Source organism: Ambystoma mexicanum, chromosome 2q, assembly GCF_040938575.1.
Source record: "Ambystoma mexicanum isolate Mex_15411 chromosome 2q, UKY_AmexF1_1, whole genome shotgun sequence".
Taxonomy (NCBI): Eukaryota; Metazoa; Chordata; class Amphibia; order Caudata; family Ambystomatidae; genus Ambystoma; species Ambystoma mexicanum.
The window spans coordinates 1,319,445,808-1,319,463,473 of record NC_090924.1 but is presented as its reverse complement, the minus strand read 5'-3'; the positions used below and the strand labels follow the sequence as shown (position 1 = coordinate 1,319,463,473).

Genomic DNA, 17,666 nt, shown 5'->3' with positions numbered 1-17,666 from the left:
CACATGGGTGCTCTCCAAACGCAAGGTCGCTGGTCTCCAACGGAGTCACTCCTACACATAAACGTACTGGAACTCAGAGCGCTACGATGGGCTTTGAAGGCGTTCCTACCACACATCAAGAGTTCGCGAGTGCGAATACTGACCGACAATACAACAGCCATGTTTTATCTGAGGAAACAAGGAGGGACACGATCAAGGACTCTTTCCATAGAAGCCCAGAAAACATGGCATTGGGCAGCGAAGCACGGAATTTCCCTCGTGGCTCATCACCTTCCAGGAGTGAGGAACGGCCAAGCCGACTCCCTCAGCAGAAGCATGGCCCAGATACACGAGTGGGAAGTGGACACGGGTCACTTGAGTAAAGTGTTCGAGAAATGGGGTCAACCCCCTCTGGACGCCTTCGCGACCAAAGACAACAAGAAATGCGAGAAATTTGCAAGCAGATGGCCCCAAGAGAGGTCGGTGGGGGAGGCGTTCTCCATCCCATGGACGGACATGTTCCTCTATGCTTCCCCCCCGTTCCCCCTCATACGGAAAACAATACAGTGGATACGCAGATACAATTGCCGGGTGATTCTAGTGACACCATACTGGCCGAGGCAACCGTGGTTCTCAGACCTCCATCTGTCGCTGGAACATCCCATAGCGTTTCCGAAAGTCCCGTACCTTCTATCCCGGGACAGAGGCACGGTGCGGCATCGCGACCCGGACAGTCTCAACCTTACGTCCTGGCTCCTGACTTCTCGGAGTTCGGCGCCTTAGACATTTCAGAGGATTGCCAAAAAATTCTACAGGGGGCTAGAGCCCCTTCTACAAACAAATCCTACTCCTATAAGTGGCGGAGGTTCTGTGAATGGTGTAAAGGGCAACAGGGCCTACAACCGTTGTCGGTGACGCCGGAACAAGTTCTACCTTACCTGCTCCTCTTAGCGGAGAGGGGATTATCCTTCACATCGATAAAGGTGGACCTGGCAGCCATCTCGAGGTTCACAAGGAAAAGGCAGTCGTCTCCTCTATTTAGCGACAGACTTGTAAAACACTTCATGAGGGGTTTATTTTGAGCTTTTCCCCCGGAAAAACCTTTCCCCCCGACTTGGAGTCTCAACACAGTGTTGGCAGGCTTAATGAAACCGCCTTTTGAGGCTATGGCCACGTCCGACATAAAATTCATTTCGTGGAAGTTGGCATTCTTGATTGCCATCACATCGGCTAGAAGAATCTCGGAACTGCAAGCGCTGGTCGTAGACCCGCCATACCTAAGATTCTTTAAGGACAAAGTAGTCATGGTAACTAATCCTATGTTCGTCCCAAAAGTTCTGACAGTGTATCACAAACACTCCATTGTTCTCCCTACTTTCTTCGCCACACCATCATCGGCAGCAGAAAAAGCTCTTCATACCCTGGACGTTAAGAGGGCTCTGAAATGTTACCTACATCGTACACAGAAATTCAGGTCTACTAGACAACTGTTCGTCGCGTATGGTCCGTCGACGAGAGGAAAAGCAATCTCTAAACAAGGATTGGCTCGATGGGTCTCATCGACGATTGCGTTTTGTCACTCTAAGGCCGGAAGGCCACTGCAAGGACATCCTAGAGCCCATTCTACAAGATCGATGTCCTCCTCAACAGCTTTGTGGGCAGGAATTCCGTTGACGGACATATGCCAAGCTGCGGCATGGTCAGTGCCCCACACGTTTACCCGCCACTACTGCCTTGCTAGGCAGCATGCGGACGAGGTGCAGATGGGAAGAGCTGTCCTGCGCCATCTGTTTCAGTAAGGTAAGCTCCACGCTGTGGAGAATCTGTTGTCTACCTTTTTAATGACAGTTCATTTTATGTGGGTAAGTTTATATGAGGTAACTTATTCCTACTGTACATATGCATTGTGTAGTATGTTGAGGGTATATTACATTACATTCTCACCACCGTCTCGTGTTACTGCTATACAATCTATTCTAAGCATGTGAATCCATGAAAGATCCAATGCTGGAGAAGGGAATAGTTTCTTACCTGTAACTCCATTTCTCCAGCATTGGTATCTTTCATGGATGCACATGCGCCCGCCAACCTCCCCGGAATGTAATGTATTTAATGGATAAAATTAACCCTTCCTACTTTGGAGGGGCCGAAATCTGAAGGGGAACCGCGGGGGCGGGCCTCTTATACGGGGGACGGACTACGGAGCATGCGTAGGCGGGTCCTAAAAGGACGTAGATAGGACACAAAAGTCTTGGAAGTTTTCCTATTGGAAAAGGCTATATATGTGTACCGAGGGGTCCCAGTCTGACGACGGGGAATATTCTAAGCATGTGAATCCATGAAAGATACCATTGCTGGAGAAATGGAGTTACAGATAAGAAACTAGTCCCTTCTGAAGTCCAACTAATCGCTTTGTAAAACCATACAACTGAGATGGTATACAACTCCACTCTTAGTAAAAGGCTGTACTATCCGGGTATTTGGTAATGTAGACAGAGCAGCCAGGCTCATTTTAGGAGGGAGAGGGGGCTGTAGATTGGTACAAAGAATGTGTAGCATACATATGGTCCAAAGAAACACAAACCCAATGTATTGTTAAAAAAAAAATGGTTTATTTAAATTGAAATAGGCCAAGATTAATCTTGGGTAAATAAGTGCCATCACATTATAGATTAAATTATAAACCAACTCGATTCTTGACTAACACAACCCAAAGTATTACCTTATTAAAAATACAGTAAGTAGTCCAGGTAAGTCAAACCTATTACACATTCAGAAAACAAATGCCTATTCTTGGGGAGTAAAACCAGGTTATATATACTTTTTGAATATTAAGTATTCTGGTCAGTCATGCAGTGACACTCAGTTATGAAATTGCATAGCAAACAACTCTGTTACAAGTATTCCTTGTAACATTTCTTTTTTAGAACTCAGTTCAGAGTTGGTAAAACAACTCATGCTTTCTGGAAGGGCCTTAAGCTACTCATGGGCAAGTATTAACACACACCAACTATTTAAGAATGCACTGAGCAGATTCTGGACAGTAAAACCCTATTCCACTTTTAAGAAAGACAGCAGTGTTTCAGGGTAAGTAATGGACCCTGTGACGATTTTGGAAATGCTCTAAGCAGATTCGCACAACACAGCGTTGGAAGTATAATTTTCTGAATAGTGGAACACAAATTCATGAACCTATAACTACATTGGTATAACCTTCAGTTATACTATAGTTTATACTATAGTTTTTTTCAGATCAGTGGAACACAGACTAAAGTAAGCAATAACTAGAATGTATTTTAGTATGGCACAAGGCAGACCAAGGTTGGTAACACCAATACACTTTTTAAGAAGTGCATACTGCTATTCAAGGTAAGCAGACCTATTCTAAACAAACTATACAGCAATTTAGGGGAAGCAAGACCCAGTTGGGGAACGTGTACATTAATTTCCTAGTAGAAATAGTAAAGTGAAGCCAACAGCATTACTTATGTGAAGTGAGGGAACCAATTCACAGGTGGGTAAAATAACCTTGTGTATACTTTTAAGAACGGCAAAACACTTTTAAAGTAAAAACATTTGTAACTGCTCATATTTCAGAGGGACAGTGGCCAACCAACTTTCACAAGCAAGTAACTCTTAAACACTTATACTTTTCAAGGCATCCTTTTCCTATCCAGTCCTTCCCTAGTCTATTGCATGGGTTCTCCGATGCAGAAGAGGGACCCTAATGGTCATGGTGCCAGCTGTAGGCTGGGTGAGATGGGGTTCAGTTGCTGGAAAACTTAGAGTTCCTGAGGTACTCTTCAAAACAAGTAGTTCACTCTAGAGTTCGTCCAGGGACTTCAGAGAAGACATCATAAAAGGATTCCAGCAGTGGGCCCGGGTGAACTAGATGAGAGTACTCACTCACATGCAACACCCCAAAAGCTACACAGGGGGGGGGTCACACAAGGCTTAAGGTAAGTAATACCCCAGCCAACACAGTACCTCGGCACAGAAGAAGAGTTTGATGTGATATGTTAGTTATAACGCAGCTGTACTTCGGGTGTTTCTTGGTGCAACAACACAGGGGGGGGACAAAGGGAGGACCAAACGAACTTACTAGGCCTTGTCATTCAGATCTCGCAAGTGCAGGGAATAGAGAGGGGAGAAATGACGGGGACGGAGGGAAAGGGTGAAGTGCAGGTAACTCAATAAGTGCAGCCAACAGGTGGCTCATAAGTGCAGGGAGGAGGGACTGTAGGGTTGCAGGTACTTGGGGAGCCCGGAGGCAGTGCAATGGCCACTGGACATGCACGTGCCTTGGCCAGAGTTCAGAGGATAGCCAGGTGACAAGTGAGCGGAGCAGTCCGGGACATCAGCAGGGGAGAGGAAGAGAGAAGGCAAAGCGAAAAGGAAGGTCTTGAGTTGCTTCTGGAACCGGAGGTGGTTCTGCTAAGGTTTGAGAGAGGCAGGGAGGCCCGTTCCAGAGGGAGGCCCCAGCCGAGGAGAGAGATCTGCCCCAACTCTCTGCTTGGAGCGTCTGACCCCAACAGTTGGAGGTGGATGAGCGGAGAGCTCTAAGGAAGATTCTTTTGAATGGAAAATTGGAGGTAGAGCGGTCCCAGGCCCCAGAAAGCCTTGTGGACGATGCAAAGGGTCTTGAACTTGATCCTTGCAGCCACGGTGAGCCAGCGAAGAGATTTCAGAGCTGGAGAGATACGATCCCTGGGCTTGAGGCCAAGGACAAGTCTTGCAGTCCTGTTCTGGATAAGTTGTAAAGGTCGAAGAAGAGTAGAGGCAGGCTGCTTGAGAAAGAGGCTGTTGCAGTAGTCCAGCCTAGAGAGGACCAGAGCTCTGGAGACAGTGATCTTATGGAGGAAAGTGAGAAAAGGAATACCTCTGAGGAGGTGCCGCTGATAGATTGACTTCTTAGAGTCATCAGAGATGTGAGAATAGGAGAGGGTGGAGTCTAAGATGACACCAAGGTTCTTAGCCTCACAGGAAGAGGGTCCAGAGTGGGCGGCCAGAGAGAGAGGGGAAAGGCGGTAGCAGGTGTCCCAATGAGGAGGATGTCTTACTGGCATTAAGGCAGAGATCATTGGGTGCACACCATTCCTGAATTGCGGCCAGACAGTCTGGTATGAGAGAGAGCAGAGGTGGCTGATGGGGAGCCTGAAATAGCTGGGTGTCATCCGCATAACACTGAAAAATGGAACAATGTAGCGATGCAGTGTGCAAGAGGTGCCAGGTAGTGGTTGAAAAGCCAGGGAGAAAGGTTAGTCCCCTGGGAACCCCACAAGTAGACAGATTGAAGAGCGGAAAGACCCCAGTTGGACATGAGGGGGTCGTTTGGTAAGAAAGGAGGCAAACCAGGCCAGGGCCTGATCAGTGATACCTAGGTTTTCACGTATGCGGTTGAGCAGGATGGCTTGGTTGACCATGTCAAAAGTAGAAGATAGATCAAGGAGAATGAGGACAGAAGGAAGGTTAGAGTCAAGATTGGAGAGCAGGTCTTCACAGGTTTTCAGGAGAGCAGTGTCCGTGCTTTTGATGGCGCTGAAGCCAGACTGGTGGTCGTGGAGACAACCAACAGATTCAGTGTGCAGATTAAGCTGGGAGATGGCCAGCTTTTCCAGGAGTTTGCCCAGGAAGGGAGTGGTGGAGATAGGGCGATAATTAGCTGCAGAGGAAGGATTGGACAAGGGCTTCTTTAGAAGAGGGTGCACAAGGGAGTGCTTAAGAGGGGTGGGGAAGGTTCCGGTGGCAATGGAGTGATTGCAGAAATCAGTCATGGCTGGAGCAAGGGTGTCGATGTGGTCCTTGATGGTTCTGGATGAGCAGGGGAGAACATGCTTTGACAATACTTTCATGGATAGGACTTGTCTAGAAACAGTCAAGAGTGAACAAGGGAAAGGAGGAGAGACGGACATAGACTTGCCAAGAGTGATATAAGAAGAGGAGGTAGAAGAAGAGAGGGTGTGTGTGTGAAGGATGGCCTGGGTTTTCGTGGTCAAATGAGGCCAAGGCCGTGAGGAGGGCTTTGGAGGGAACAGGAGAGGTAGAGACTGCAGCAGGATTGGCCAGCTCCTTGCAGATTTTGAAGTTGTCGGAGTTGTTAGATGCTGCAGAGAAGCAGGCTTGGATGTAGGCTCTCTTCTTGGAGAGGACTGGGTCTGTACTGCCTTTGGAGCCGGCAGCAGGCCAGTTTGTCAGGGGGTGCACCTAATGCCCTCCACTTCCTTTGTGTTTAAGGCAGGCTAGGTTGGAATTGTATCAAGAGTTGCACTTGGATTTGGGCTTGAAGTGTACCCTCATTACCGGGGCAAGGACATCCAGAGTGTTGGAGATAGATGAAGGTTAGAGAGGGCTGCATCAGGGTGTGAGCCAAAGGAGGAGAGAAAGTAGCAGAGAAAGCCTCAACTAACAAACACTTCATAGGTCGGATGACCGAGAAGGTAGGAGGCAATGCATGAGTCGGCTTGGTCTCAGGTGTAGACCGAGGTGGGAGGAAAGGTCAAAGTGGTCACTCCAAGAGAGGAATGGTGAGTGGGTTAGAGAAGGGTAGGTCTGAGGAGATCCGATCAGCCAGGGTGTGCCTTGCAGAGTGAATCGGGCCAGAGGGAGGAATAGAAAGAGTCCAAAAGAAGGGCTTGTGCCATCCAGGTGGATGGTCGGGTCTCCAAGGAGAAGTTGATAAGTAGAGGCAAGGAGGAATGAGGAGAGATCGGCCACTCAGAGAGGAAGAGGGTGACTGGGCCAGGCAGCCTGTAGATAGGAGCGCTTTGAATGTGCAGGCATAACTTTTGAAAAGTTTGTATCGTGAGAGGGTAGTGGAGACGTTGAATTTACCCTTATATTTAGGAGTCCCTTTTTGGAATACCGAAATGGGACATAGACCACGGGCCATTTACAAGGTGGCTGTCATCCATTCAACTTAATTCTGCATTGAGAGAAGCTAGAAAATACTACACCTTTTTGGATATGTCCAGATAGAGAAGAGATTGTGCAAGAATTCCTGAAGAAATTAGGAATCTGCAGTTAATACCATAACAGGCCCAAGAATCATTATTGGGAAAAGAGGGTTCTCTCCCCAACAAAAGATTTTTAATCCCGGCACAAGACAATTTGTCCTACATGAGTGTATATTAAGGGCAGAAACTTGTACAAGTCGGGTTATTTGTATTACACTAATAGGAAAGAAGCCAAAAGTAGTGAGTTTTAGGAATCAGAGTGTGATATGTACACACATTTATTGATCCTGGAAAAATCGTTACAGTATTTACCCATGGTGTTTCTGCTTGTGTTGTTTTAACATGTATGTTTTATGTGCTATGATCATTTTTATGATTGTTTTTATGAAATGTGTTGAATCGTAATAAAATGTTGTGATAATTGGTTCCACTTGACGTGGGAAGAGTGTTAGGTGACACCAAATTAAATATTGAACTTTCTTTTTGTATATAAAAAGGATATGCTCACAGAGCAAGAAGTCTGTTTATCCCTACCTATGACTCAGAACCGTTTTAAGAATAGAGCCTGTAGATAGTGGCCTCAGTGAGAGGGAGGCCAGGAGAGAGAACCTGCAGACCAGGCATTCAAAGGAGTAGTTGTCCTTGGTTGGAATGATGGAGGCAGGGGATCCACTTTGGGGAAATCAAGGCCACACCCCCACCGGGACAGTTGGTCCTGGGTTTGAAGTCGGAAGTCTTTAGGGTCTGCACCCACAAACCCAGTCGATGAATTCCTTGCCATGAAGACTGAAGACAAGACCCTGGAAGGGATCTACTGGGAATGCTCCAAGCAAGAGTTTGTTCATGGCTGGATGCGGCTCTGTGGTTTTGGCGCCCTTTTCAGGAGCCAGGAGAAGACTGAATATCGCTGGTCCAGAGTCTCATCATTTATCTGGTCTTGCACTCTGGTGAGGGGATTTGAATCCAGTCTCTGGAGTTCCAGCAGGATGTCACCAATCTTTCAGCGGCAAGCACAACGAAGCAGGCACGTAGCACGCAGCCAGACAAAATGGCCAGTCGTTCAACACCACCCTTGTTCGGGGATAAGGTAGGAGGAGTGTCCAGGTGGGGACTGGTCTTCACCAGGTACGTGGCCTTCAGCGTCGCTGGGCAGATACACCCCGCAACCAGCTAGGCAGAGTATACACAGGCCCCAGCAGCCGCCCGATACTCTCAGTACCACCCCTCCAGCCTGTGAGGACATGTTTTTTGAGAAGTTCCTCGCACGTATGAGGTCCCCTCAAATGGGTGCCATTCTTTTGGATGTGATCAGGGACATGCTAACTCCAGTCCCGCCTCAAGCGCCTATAGTCCTTCCTCCTATGGCTACAGTGCCTTGGGCCCTTGCGCAGCCCTAGCTGCCCATGCCAGGTCCTTCGAATCCAGCTTCCCTGCCTCCTATAGTTGAAGCGGTTCCACACAAGCCTCCACAGCAGCCTTTGGCTCTGGTCTCTGCACCTCAGCCTTCGGCGCCCAGCACTACTCCACCTGCTCTGGACCAGCCGGACACCCTACGGGACACTGATGAGGACCCTGACGCACCGTCTTCAGCCAAGGCCTTCCATGAACGACTCGCAGGTTTTGCCAAATACTTGGGGCTTCCACAACCTGAGGTAGAACAACCGGAGGCGGGGGGATATTGCGCCTTGGCCACAAAGGGATGGCTTAAACCCCATTCCGCCCAGCCTACCTCTCGGTGCCTCAGCGCCAAGTACAGGAAATTTGAGGCGGATCCACTCTTGCTGTTGGTGGACCCTCAACCACACTCTTCTGTGATTGCAGTAGCCTCACTCTACTCCAAGTCTCAGTCGTCCTTGGCTACCTTGTCTTCTGAACTTCTAGGCAAGGAGAAGATCTTGGAGGCTTATGGAAATTAGGTATATTCCAATGCCTCACTGCACCTTCATCAGTCTAATGCAGACGCCATGCTCACAGCAGTTAATTGGAGGCTTTGGCGGGAAATGGCCGACCTCCTTCCAGAACTCCCATTGTTGAGTCGGGCACGTTTCAAGGCGGGGTCTGGTAGAAGCTAAAATGGTGGCCCAGGACGACATGGAGTCCACAGTTGCGCACATAGACACCTCCTCAGGCCGTGCCATCTACATCGCCACGGACATGAGAAGGACTGCCTGGCTACGGGCTACCAAGTTCAACCCGGACATCCAGGAACGCATATTGGTCCTGCCGTTCGAGGCTGGCAACCTTTTTCATTCCACAACCAATGAGAAGCTGGATGAGAAGAACAGTTCCCAGACTGCGAAATCCTTACCTATCCTCACAAAATCCACGGCCAAGACGTACAGCCAGACGCATCAGCGTTCCGACAATGGGCGGGCATTTGGCAGGTTCCAGGGCTTCCATGAACGGAAGCAGAGACAGCCTGACCGGTCTCTTAGTCAGCACCGGCGTAAACACAAGGGCGAAGTAAGAGCTTCTTTAAGTCCCCCTCCTCAGCCCCAGTGGAAAAGAAGGCATGACATGCCCTTCTGGGGGTCCACATGTCCCCAATGTGGGACGGCGCAGGCTTGCCCTTCACGCACAGTTTTGGCACGCAAGGTTTGCAGACCCCTGGATACTATCAGTGGTATCCACGTGCTACCGCCTACCGGTTCCTCACTCTCCTCCCTACTTCCGTCCACTCCTGCAGATTGGTACAGCAACTCTGCTGGTGGAAATGTGGTTACTCGTAGAGAGCCAGGCAGTGGAAGAAGTCCCAGCCTCCCAGCGGGGTATGGGCTTCTACTCCAGGATTTTCACCATACACAAGAAAAACCAGGCTAGTTTGAGAGGAGTTTTGGACCTTTCCACCTTGAACCTCTGCCTCTCTCTTCAAAAGTTAAAGATGGTTACCCCAGTGCTTATTGTGGAGACACTGTGCAGGAGAGGCTGAATGTGCACCCTGATTCTGAAGGACGCGTACCGTCACGTCCCGATTTGGCAGCCTCATCTGTCCTTTCTGAGGTTCAGGATCATGAGCTTTCATTTCCAATACAAGGTTCTACCATTTGGCCGCAGTTCAGCCCCAAGGGTCTTTACCAGACTATGAATGCGGTGGCAGCCTTGCTCAGGGCCAAGTGTCACCATGTCTATCCATATCTAGACGACTGGCTCGTCTGGGTGAGTTCCTCGGAGGTGGTCGATCACACCTCTTCCGCCCTCACGCTGTACGGCGTGGGATTTTCCATCAATCCCAAGAAGTCACAGCTGGAACCTACACAGGATCTAGCGTACCTAGGCCTTAGCTGGGATACGAGCACCGAGAGAGTATTTCCCTTTGGAGGACAGGATCACACCCATCAAGAGGGCCACGGGTAATTTTCTCAGCTGAGCAGTGACCTCAGCATGGTGGTACCAACACCTCTTGAATATCATGGCGACATGTCTACTAGCAGTGCCGTACACAAGGCTCAAAATGAGACGATTGCAGCTGCACTTCGCAGCCTCGTGGAATTAGGAGCAGGGTTCCCTAGCAGAACTAGTGGGCTTTCCGCCACTTCTCCACCAGGACCTCGTCTGGTGGAGCATGGACAGCAACTTGAGGATAGGGAGGACTTTCAGGCATCCTGCCCGCAGGTTACCATCACCACGTATTCTTCCTTGGAAGGTTGGGGAGCCACACTGGACAGGCACAACATCCAGTGTTTGGTCTCTCCAGGAACAGGAGGCCCATATGTTTATCTGTTTATCAATTGGCTAGAGCTGAAGGCTATCTGGCCTGCTCTCAAGGCCCTACTTCCCATGATAAAGGGCAAGATGATGCTCATCCAGATGGACAATTCCACCAGCATGTACTACATCAACGAGCAGGGTGGCACCAGGTCTCCGCCCCTAAGCTCCTTGCTCATCCACATCTGAGAATGCGACCTGGAGAACAGTATGCACTTAAGGGCAATCCACCTCCTGGGGGAGTCCAGCCTGGAAACTGTTGGGGGGAATTCTCATTTATGGCTAATTTCCCTCACCTATTGAGTCCCTCAGCAGCTTTGCTGGATTTCTGGGATTTATTTTTTCGACCTGGTAAGAGTGTGAAACTTTTTCCCACTCTTGCATGTGTTTTGCCATGAGTATTTGTACTGTTTGTGTGATCTTGGGCTCTGGAGCACACCACTCCATGGGCCCCCCTTTTTGTGTCACACAGCACCTTCAGTGCAGTGACACAGGGTTGTCTTTTAGACTTCCCACTGACAAGTTTTCTGAGGCTGACTACTGTCCCCCAGAAACATGTAAAGTTGCCATTAACTATATATAGTGACTTTAAAACTACAGACCCAGTACACCCCATCTTACATGGTTAATTCCTACCCCTTTTTGTCTGTGCCTCTCTGACCTTTGTTTTGCTCTTTTAACATTTAGACTTGGCTGGTGGCAGTGGTTTCTACCCTAACTTTTCTACCGCGATTCTACTATATAAACGTGGTACTGTTCCAGGCTATTGTATTAGCCTCGAACATAAACCCGCTTGCCCAAATACTTTTTATTTCAGCTCCGGTCGGGTTTAGTTGCCATTTCGTTTCGTCAGTCCTTCTTGTGTTTTACTTTGCGCGGCAAACCAGGTTTGCCTCCTTTGTTCAGTCTTTTGGCGGGCTTCTACGGAGAAGCCCTCCTTTTGGCGCCGGGGTGTCCAGGTGGGCTGAATGTGAGGGAGGGGTGTAGTCCCCTCCTGCACAGGGTCTCCTTGGAGACCCAAGTCGCAATTTGTATTAATTGGCTGAGGTGGATGTACGGCCCGGACACCCCCCCCTGCTGAGTGATTGACAGCCAGGCTGTGTGAATGGGGGATTTTCGCATAAAAGGCAGGACTCTTGGGCTGGAAGTCAGTCGCCACTGGAACTGCAAGGGACCAAAGAAGCAGAGAAGAAGACGGCTGCTGCACCCCCGAGTCCCGGTGAAGCCCTGCTGCAGTCCTGAGCTATCTACCCTTCAACGCCCTGAGAAGATCCAGTCCAGAGTCGTCTTCCCTTGAGCCTGGTGGGGTCAACCAGCTCATCTTCCACAGCCACAGCATCCTCTTCATGGTAGAAATCGCTGCACTCTGCTGTAGTGGTCCAGATAGCCGTTGAAGAGCCTCTCCTGTTTTAAAGGAGCGCACCTTTTATTCACCGTCGCTGCTGCTGGCCTCATCCCTGGGTAGTGCAGATCACTCCAGACGTCGTCCTTGTCTCCTTGACTGAAGCTCCAGGAACCGTGAGTCTGCAGAAAACTACCAGGAACAACTGCCGTGGCACCAGCTTTCTTCAGCGAATAAGGTACTGTGTCCGACTTGGAGGAATTGGGATGACCCCTTCTTCCTCACCAATGGCTTGTCCTTTTCTGCCCTCCCTCTTATAACTTTTGCCTCCTCTTCTGGAGTATCGAAGTACTCCTGGAAACCTTGAATCGTGAACTTTTCTGTGTGATCCTCTGCAACAGGGACTCTGTTCCACTTGACACTGCAGCAGGCCTATTGACTTTGATCTTTGTGTTAGAAGGTGCCCTCTGATTCTCTCTGCATTGACCAAAGTATTGCCTATGATTTTTATCCCCAACTCTCTTGTGTCAATTCAGGTGCTAAGTATGTTTGACTGTGGTTACATTTCTTCCCGCGGGTACGCTTATCTTTAGTAAGACCGAAATGTCATTACTGTCAAAAAGTGATCACATATGTACTCCCGGTAACGTCTTTGTTTCATAACACCGGTCTGTCAAATCCTAAGGTACTTACCTTGAATTGTTCTGCACAAGGGGAATTGGTTGTGTAGTGTATTTGAAGTGTGGTTTTATTTTACTAGAAGTGAAGTGCTTTGTGAACTCTGTGCAGTGATGCCTGTTAAACAGAATCCAGGGCTGTTCCCTTAGGGAGCACTACCCCAGATTAGGACTACAGGTGAGAGCAATAAATCCCCTTTGGTATCAGTCTGTACCACAAAGATTTAGTTGGTAGCGGTGGCTGAGCAGTCAGACTCATCTCAAGAGGGAGATGAGCAGTATTCAGGGTTGACACAATAGGTAGTACAGTTCTATGGAGCAAGGAAACACTGACCAGTGGTCTGAATTAAAAAGAGAATATATATTTATTTTATATACTTCTAAGTCAACAGATAGATCACAGTTAATAAAGTAAGTTAAGTTTAGTCAAAAGAAAAGCATATACAACTCCCTAGTCAATTGTAGACAAGTTTGCGGTACAGTGAAAACTGAGCAAAACGGCACAGTGAAAACCTACTACAAATGGCACTCTACCAATTCAACGAAAGGGAGGGAAAAGTACAAGTTAAACCGAAATATCTTCAGACACCCCCTAGCAACTCTTCCCTGAAGTTTTGTGAACAAGTAATGCACAGTAACACTTTAACCAAAAGACAAGTGAATGAAAACTGAGCAAAATGGCACTCCACAAGTTAAAACAGTAGGAAGGAAGAGGGGTTTAGAAGATTTAGGTGCATCAACACATTTCTCATTGAAAACTAATCTAGTGAGAGCAGATCTAACAAATCAGCCAGAGTCGATAGGCCTGAGCCAGAGTCAGTGGTACAGGACCAAGAGCTTAGTAGCAAAAATGTTCTTGTAGCTGCAGTCAAGTCTTTAGTAGAAAACCTTTGAAGAGGTAGATGCAAGGCGAAAGACAATGTTGAGAGAGGGCGGATGACCCCCACAAGTAGTTAAAGGATTTAAAACACCTTTAGGGCTACCACGGAGAAAAGGCGCCTGGCGGAACAATGTACCTTAAACGTGGAGAAGTGGCTCTTGCGGTGGCGGATGTTCCTGGTAGTTCCTGCAGGTCGAGGGGTCCAACAGAGGAAGAGAGGCTCTCATCGTGGAGGAAGGTTCGAGTCGCTGCACTACCCAGGGGTTAAACCGGCCGCGGTGCTGCCAAACGAAGTTTAAAAGGTACTCTCCTTTTAATCGCGGTCCGGGTTTATAGCTGCCTGGCTATCTGGTCTTCATGTGCGGGGCACTGTCGAGTCGACCAAGGCAGGTCTGAGGATGCGATAGGTGAACTGGTTGACCCCACCAGCTCAAGGGAAGGAGGCTCCTCTGCTGAAGATCTACTCTTGTCGTGTGGAAGAAAAGTGGTGAGACGATCCGGCAGGGCTTCACAGGTGGTGTAGATGCTGAAGATGTCTCTGGCTTCTCTTCGGTTCCGCAGTTCCAGTGGCGACGTCTTGCTCTTCCAGTCCTCAGGACCCTGCTTTTATGCAGACCATTCATACAGCATAGCTGTCACTCACACAGTGGAGTGGTCATCTTGGCGGGAGACCCTCCAACCTATCAAGTTAGAGTGCGACCTGAGTGTGGTGGCAACTCTGTCCAGGGGTTCTACTCCCCCCTCCCAAACAGACCCACCCCAGACTCAGTGGCGCCGAAAGGAGGGCTTCTTGGCAGAAGTCTGCCAAAAGGACGAACAAAGGATCCCCAACCTGGGTTAGGAAAATGGAGTAAGACTCGAAAAAAGTTTCATCAAAGTTCTGGCAAATAAAACCTACTGGAGTAAAGTTAATTAAAAAAAAAAAATAGGCCAGCGGTATGTTGGAGGCTGTCAGTAAAAGTGGTAGCCTCGAAGAATGGGAAAATCCCATAGATAAATATTTGCGGTTGAATATAAAAGGTAGTAACCACTGCCACCAGCCAGAAACTTTGTAGAGGGGGACTTTAAGGTACCCTCTCGAAATTGAACATAGGGGAAAAACTATGAACCCCTTCCAGTACATCCTTCCAGTACTTCTATTTCATTTTCTGTATATTTTTTTTGAAAAAACATTTTTTACTTGATTTTAACCAAAATAATTGATTTTTACAAGGTATAAAAATTAAGAGTAGCTGCTTCTTTTGTTGCATGCCAAATGTTCAAAGTCCGTTGATGTAATTTCACAGGTTTCCATCTCGGATATATTTGGTATCAGAGTCGGTAGCCTTTTTTAAGGCGGCGTCGAAGATCTTAACTGCTACTATAACCCATTTTGTTTTTTCACCGGTGATCAGTCTACATCACCAAGTGTGTTCTTCTCTGAGAGGGGTGTCATGGAGTAGTGGAAGTAAGAATGCTACCCGCAGGTGACTGGTTTTACGGCAGTTTAGAATCAGATGCCTTGCTGTTTCTATAGTATCTGAGTTTAAACATAGTCTGCAGGTTTTGTCTTTAGATTGAGTGCGAATAGCCCGAATTTCTTGTGTTGGCATCAGGTTTAATCTTGTTCGCATGAACATTTTCTGAAAGTTCTTGTTTGGAAATTTGATGCAGTAGTTCAACGGAAGGTTCAGTTTGTTAGTATGTGGAAGGTGACCAAGAAGTTTATTTGCGGTTGCCAAGTTACACGTAGTGATCCAGTCTTCTTGTGCAACTTTGATTAAAAATTTTTCCGGATTTTGGATTAAGTCCTCTTGGGTGCATGCAAGATCTTTTAATTTTGACGTTAGTTTTTTTTTCCCAAATGGTCAGCGCTTTACAGCGCCCCAGCCCGAGTTCTTCTAGAATCGTTTTATAGATAGGCAGTGAGTCAGGGTCGATGATTTTCCTCAATGCCCTCATTTGGCTTTGTTCTATGGATGCTGACAAAGCCAAGTTCGCGTCATATCGCTGCGATGGATTCAGATTTTGGCAAGCCCGGAACAGCTTTCCAGAGATACCCCTCCAGTTTAGACCAAATAGAATCATGAATTTTGAGCGCCACATCCATTCCGTAAATTAGGGACGGTACCACCTTTTGTCTGTAGAACTGAATCGCTGGTATTGGGGAAGATTTTCCATATTTGTTGTCAATTAATCTTGTTTGAGTGGTGAGCGTTTTGACTTTAGACCACAGAGCCACGATGGTAGAGTTCTCAGTTCTTAGTTTGTCAATCATTACACCCAAGTGCCTGATGTTTGTAACTTTCTCAATCTTTGCGTTGTTTAAGAACCAGGAACCGCCTGGTTTCGATTTTGAGCGCTTGTTCCCCAAGACAGATTTTCGATTTCTGTATTTATTTCTAGGTCATTTTCGGAGATGAATCTGGCCAGATTTGTCAACTGGCGCTGAAGACGGACTTGAGTTTGATCCATCAGAATCATGTCAGCATAGAGTAACCTGGACACTACGGTGTTTCCAACTTTCGGAGGGAATGCTCTCAAAGGGGTTTGCGTGTATTGAGTCATCCAGAAATGCGATGAATAATGCAGGGGCTAAAGGACAGCCTTGTTTGACTCCTCTTTCAACCTTAACTGCTTCTGATAGCATACCTTGTTGGTTTAGACGGACTTGTATAGTTGTATCTGTATGTAGTGCGATCATTGGGTCCAGGATTTCCTCTGGACAGTTCCAATTGTCAGTTTAGACCATAGTCTTTGCCGGCTTACTTTATCAAAGGCTTGGGATAAGTCAATGAATGCAAGGAAAACTTTCGGAACCCCATTTTTTACATTGTCCTTGATGATATTCATGATGTTTATGCTTGTCGAGGCGGTCTTCAGAAATCCCGTTTGGAAGTGGTCTGTTGAAGGAGATGTTCTTACCCAGTTTTGAAATTTTGAAAGGAGTAGAGTCGCGAATATTTTACCCATGATGTCGAGAAGGGCTATAGGTCGATAGTTCGCCGGGTTATCTCTACTTCCTTTTTTAGAAATGGGTACAATGACCTTCTCGTCCATGTTTTCGGGACTTGTCTGGATGCTATGCAATGATCGAAAATTTGTTATCAAAAGGGACCATTCAGTTTGGTTTTGCTTTAGATCTATATTAGTCAACCCATCAGGCCCCGGTGCTCTAGTCGCTTTCAGTTTTGAGATTGCTGACTTTATTTCGACTTGGACTGCTAGATTTATCCATGGCGCTTCCTTTTGGTTTAATAATAATTTGGCATTTATATAGCGCTACGAACCCTCAGGTATCTGAGCGCTGCTTATTATTACCCACGGTGTGTGGTGCTCATTTATCGACCTCGGAAGGATGAAAGGCCGAGTTTGGCCCCGCCGGGATTCGAACCTGCGTTGGCAAGCTCTGCACGAATGTCAAAGCGAGCGCTCTACTCGCTGTGCCACTTGACCGGCAATCGCGTCGGTAGCAGATGGCGAGGTCGCGGCGAAATGGGCAGAGTAGAAAGATGTCCAGGATGATTCCGGTATCGAGTTGAGGAGTTTGTCATCACTTCGGATGCCTTTGTTCTTTATTAGAGCCCAGAAGCCCTACACTTTTTGAGGATAACGTTTTTAACATCTGTCCTGCATCTTTCTGATAAAGTTCCGCCCTCCGATGTCTTACCCAGGTTCTGTAAGATCTGGTCGCCGCAGTTAGCAATTGTTTAACATTTTCGTTGGTGTTTCTTTTATAATCGCATTGAGTTTTCTCAGTTCTCTTCGTTTTTGCACTAGTGGTTCATCATATTCGTGCTGACCAGTTGTGACTGTAGACTTGAAGCTCTTTTGCTTTTGCGTATTTTCTGTACATTGGACATGAGCATCCCGAGTCTCAACACGCAGCGTCTGAATTTATAGTTCCTCGATAGCCTCCATAGTGTAAATGGTCTGGCAAGCAACATCTCTCATTCGCTTCACTGTCTGTGTATGTATAGTTCGTAGACCCACGGGTAACTAGAGGACAGTTTGGAAAAGGATGTTCAGTTTAAACACAAGATAAAGTATAGTACAATTGACTTGGAAAAAAACATAAAATAGTCCCCAGCACAAAATAAATTCTACAGTTATGAACCATTTGTAACTAACCTTATTTTTGTTTCTTTTCT

At 47.5% G+C, this 17,666-nt stretch overlaps 1 protein-coding gene across 5 annotated transcripts in view; it reads left to right on the top strand.

Moving 5' to 3' along the window:
* Positions 1-17,666, top strand: part of SLC4A7 (solute carrier family 4 member 7) — a 1,353,206-nt gene that overhangs the window by 1,204,499 nt on the left and 131,041 nt on the right. The window lies entirely within an intron of this gene.